At 56.4% G+C, this 4,995-nt stretch overlaps 1 protein-coding gene across 1 annotated transcript in view; it reads right to left on the bottom strand.

Annotated features, from left to right (window-relative positions):
- PRDM8 (PR/SET domain 8) overlaps window positions 1–4,995 on the bottom strand; it is a 16,609-nt gene that overhangs the window by 6,659 nt on the left and 4,955 nt on the right. The gene's annotated exons all lie outside the window — the stretch shown is intronic.

Genomic DNA, 4,995 nt, shown 5'->3' with positions numbered 1-4,995 from the left:
AGGTGCACCGCCAGCCCTGCGGGGCCACGCAAACGCTTGTGACCCACATTAAAAAAAAATGTTATTATATATATGTTAGGGAGAGAGAGATTATTCAAGGAAATCTCCCGCGGAGACCTAAGCGGGAGCCGGGCGGAGAAGCTCCAGCCGCCGTCTCCCAAAAGGACCGTCACAGCGACGAGCGGCAGACAGCTGCCCCCCCGGTTTCCGAGCCCCACAAGCGCAGCCCCGCGCCCCCAGACGCCGCCAGCCCCACGGCGGCGGAGGGCTGGGCGCCCCGGGCCGCCCCCCGACGGCACCGCGCCGCTCCGGGTGGCAGAGGGGGGCCGTTCTCGCCAGGCCGGAGGAGACGGGGACAGACGCCCCAAAACAGCTCTCGGCAAAGTTAAACCAAGAGCCTCCTCCCTACCCTGTGCAAAGGCAGGGCGAGGGCTCCGGCACCCCCTTTCCGTGACAGAAACGCCGCCCTCGGTACGAACCGCTTCCCCCGCCGCAGCCCCGGGCAGCGGTCAGGCGCCGTCCCCCCGCGGTGCGGCGCACCCCGGGCCGGGGGGAGCAGTGCCCGCACGGGCATGTGCCCCGGAGGGGCCGAGCCTGCGACAGGCGGCGGGGGTGGAGGCCGCTGCCGAGCAGGGCGGCAGCAGCCCGCAGCGGTGTAGCCCCGTCCGCCCCGTCCGGGCGCGGGCGGCACGGCTCGTCCGCCCCGTTCGCCCTCGGGCAGCCCAGCCCGGAGCTGCCGGGGAGGCGGGGGGCGGCCCGGGGGCACAGGCGGCCCCACACCGCTCCCGGGGGCGCCTGGAGCCAGAGGAGGCCGGGGAGGGGGCGACGGCAGCGGGGCGAGAGAGCAGCTGCAGGTGGCGGGGCGGAGGGGGCGACGGGGTGCTCGCCGCGCCGCGCCGCGGGGAGGGGAAGCGCAGGGCGAGGGGACAACGCGGCAGCGATCCTGCCCACGGCGCTCGGCCACCAAATTCACTTAACCTCCCAGAAACCGAGGGAAGCGCCGGTTTTCTCCCATGGTGAGTTACCATGGGGATGGCTGCAAAGGACTGAGGATCTGTCTCCCTAAGGATGTCAAGACACCCTCCAGACTTGTACTGGAAAAGCCTTCCTTTTTCTCCCTGGATTTCACCAAGAAAGGGGGGGGAAAGAGGCCGGAAAAGGCTGTGCAATCTGCGGTCAGCCGTGGTCGGAGACACTCCTGGATCCCTTGGGAGAAGCTGCCTCAAAGTTGTGACATGGTAAGGAGCACACACAAGGCCTACAGATGTACAATTATTCCTGTGAGGACACAGATAAACAGCCAAGGACTGGCTCACAGGTGACTTTATTATTAAATCACCCATGAAATAAAATCGCTGAGCAACCTGAGAAAATATTTAAGTTCCCAGAAGCACATAAACCCAGCCGTGATCATTTAGGCAGTGCTGTGGGATTGCGGGAAGGAGGAACGGAGGGATTCCCAAAGCTGCCTTGCCCTCATCTCTGCCTGCTCCTGTTCAGAGGCATGGCCGGCCTCTGGTCCTCGGAGGGAGGAGCGGGGAAGAGCACAAGATGGAATGGAAAAGTGACTTTAAATGCAATGCAGAGCATGCCACAAGCTTTCCTGGCGCCTAAAGAAATGTATACAGAATTGTACCCTTCCCCTGAGACAAGCACCACGGCTAGGCCTCTGTAGTGGAAATAAATAGGGGCCTCAGCTGAATTACAAGTTATTCTTTCCACATTTAACTATTACTAGGCTTGCAGATGATGCTTTTCCTCAGGAAATCCTGTACCAGGGATGTCAGCGGCATTATTCCCATGCTGTGGATGAACAGAGGCAGAGAAGCAGTACTTCTTCCACCACTAACACCTTAAAACTGAGGCACAGAGTCTGTTTGGGCATGCATCAATCACACAACCAACCAYGACATTTTCTTACCACGTAGGTCCTCACCAGGACTGAGGCACACCGGCAAGATGTGTCCTACCTTGTTTCCAGCTCAGCTCCGAAACAAGCCCACGGTCCTTGTCCCTTCCCATTTCCTTTGACCCTTCAGTCTCATCTCACTGATATTTGCAATGGCACCTGGGACTTCCACGTTAAAATCCCTGCCACACCATGCATTTGCAAAGCCCCTTTCACCAGACTCCCGCTTTTGCTGTAACTCACCCCCAAAAGGAGAAAACACTCCCGCTCCAGCCAGAAGCCAGAGGCAGTCACAGCGGGACCCAGAGCCCCTTCCCCTCTGCACTTTTTCTCACAGCTCAGAGAAGCTGTAAGCATCTCTGCTATTTCTTCAGTCCCTGACTGTACTTGAACTTGCTCTGAACTTCTTTCAGAGCACTTTAAACATAGAAACTATTTAGGTATCAATGTATATATTCACCAAAGTGTTACAGAAAATTTGCTTTTAAATGATCAAAAAATGAAGCACTGAATGTCATATACACTTGTTAATTAAACAAGAACACTGGCTAATTTATAACCCCAAATCACTTTTTACTTTGTATCTCAAAATTATTTTTTTAAACCATAGTTTCATGTTTTTCCTGCTTACTTTAGCTGACAGTAGCACCAAGGATTGTTTAAGAAGTGTAAAGCTTTTGCCTGGCTTTAGCTTCTGAAAAATGTTGAACAGCCTGATATGGGGTRCTTTGGGCTATACGGGACAGGGAATGAGGGAAAATGGAAGGGGGAAGCCACGCTAGGACTCAAATCTATTTCTCACGCCGGTATGCCCCTGGGCCTTTTGGTACCTGTGTGCCACAGTGCCTGCGAGCCACTGCCAGCAGCCYGCGCGCTGAGGCAGGAGTCCCCCACGGCACGGCCCTCGGTTGTCTGCTGCTCTGCTCGCGGAGGCAGCTCGAGTCCTCCAGGCGAGGTGCGAGACCTCACAGACAGAGCGAGCCGTGATGGCAGTGGCGCCGGGGAGCGGCAGGAGCTGTGCCCCCGCAGAGGCGAGGGGGTGCCGGCGCGGAGAGCCGCTCCGGGGGCGCAGGGCCCCCCGCCTTGGCGCTGCCCTGCGCGAGGGGCATCGAAGGCAGGCCATGGGCTGCCTGTGCTTTGGGAGGTCTGGGCTCTGACGTGAGCGGCTGGCAGCCCGACCCGGGCGTCTCTCTCCAGAGGCCACACGGCCTCTGTTTTGTACGGTTTACTAGGATGTCACTCAAAACTCCCCGCAGGGACTGATAGCTGCAGCTTTCAGGGTTACACATGCACAAGCCTTCACAGGAGCTGAATCCCTAACATACTTCCACGAGGCAGATGATCCACGGCTAGCGATGGTCTTTTCCTTCTCCTCATAGCCTGCGGGGCTGTGAAGGCCTCCAGTGCTCCAGTGAGTGACAGTCCCTAAAGTTTGCAGAGGTTTGCTAAACCCTGACGGAGAGGGGGTGGGGAGAGCAGTGAAAGGAAAGAAAGACAGAGGGGGGAGGGAGGGGAAAAAAAGAAAGATGCAGAGGATTTCAGCTCTGGCTTTGCTACAGCGACTTGACATGGGGTGTGTGAAGGAGCCTGAAACTTAAAAAGATTTATTTTCTCTAGTCATAAATCTCATCCCGTTGTTCCTCTGACCAACCAAGCATGATAAAGTCCTTTTCCATAAAGTATTCAGTATTAAAGCCACAAAGCTCACCCAATCAGTAGCCATCTGCTTCTCCCATAACTGCTGCTCCAGAAGCAGGGAAAAGCAGCCAGAAGAGAAAGGGCACCACTGTTAAGGCTCCGGGACAAATGAGGAGGCACTGAATAGCATTCGAAACCTTTAGTTTGCCTTGTATATCTGTATCTATAGAGACAGAGAAAGAAAGGAAGCATTATATTGATACAACAATTGTAAAACAAAAAAAGGAAGAGGCATCTAAAGGGCAATACAGCAGGCATCAGAGGGCCCCACATAAAAGGGATGCTAACAGATTTATAGAAACCTTTAATTGGTTTTCAATTGAAAGATAAAGAGGTTGAGGAAAAACCGAGAAGAGCGGCAAAATGAGCTGCATTACTCTTCTGCATATGCGACGGATTTCATGCAACCAGATCATTTTTACATGATTTCCCTCGTGTCGAGCCCCCCCCTCCATCCCTCCCTCCTCCAAAGGATCCACAACATCCCAACTCCGAAACGCTGCTTTGAACTTGACTTTCAGCTGGCTTGGAGGGAACAGTCCTCCGCCCCCTTCCCCACGCTAGTCGTAGCTAAACATATTTGAACAAGAAATCCTGAAAGTCGCTCAGTGCGTGCAGCATCTACGGGGACACTGAGTCCGGCTGGTGGCCAGTGCCTAGCAAAGGTGGAGGAGGCAATAGCTGACCCAGAGAGGTTATTTTGAGGGTGCTTCCCCGCCGAGGCAGCCTCTGCGGGACCGGGCAGGAACCAGGGCGAGCAGGCAATTTACCGCTTCGACTCTCCATTATCTGCCCTGGTCCCCCAATTAATAAAATAAAAAGCAGCGGTGCCGATTAAAATTAAGAGGGGGATGGAAGACCGGGGAGCGGGAAGCATGAATTTACCGACGTGGCGTTGCTGTCGCGGGTGCGATGAGCAAGCCCCGGCCGGGAGCAGCCCCGTGCACCGGCGACGGAGCGGGCTGGGCCGACCGGCGCTCGGGGCCGCAGCCCCGCGGTGCCCGGCGCCTCCGCACCCTGCTGTGTGCACCCCCCCCCAGCAACGCCGGGTAATTAGAGGGTTAATGACCGAATTATTTGATGCCATAAGAGAAAACCGCTTGGCCGAAAATACCCATCGTATTATGCTAATGGCCTCGCACGGCGCCTCTCCCCCCGCTTTGCACATGSACATCTCCCTAACGAGGCTAAAAACAGACCGAAGAGACGCCGCGCCGACACACACACGCACATAATACGGCGGCGGGTCGCGGACAGGCATTTGACGGCGCTGGGGATTAGCGGCCGCCCTGTATAACGCCGCTTTGGGGAATTACTCCCGGGATTAGGCGGCGGATACGCCGCGGGGACACACTCCGCAGTCACTGTCCCTCTTGCTTACCGCTGCC

The sequence above is a fragment of the Apteryx rowi genome, unplaced genomic scaffold, assembly GCF_003343035.1.
Source record: "Apteryx rowi isolate R43461 unplaced genomic scaffold, aptRow1 scaffold_557, whole genome shotgun sequence".
NCBI lineage: Eukaryota > Metazoa > Chordata > Aves > Apterygiformes > Apterygidae > Apteryx > Apteryx rowi.
The sequence above is the reverse complement of the archived record's forward strand: the minus strand, read 5'-3'. Positions and strand labels throughout refer to the sequence as shown.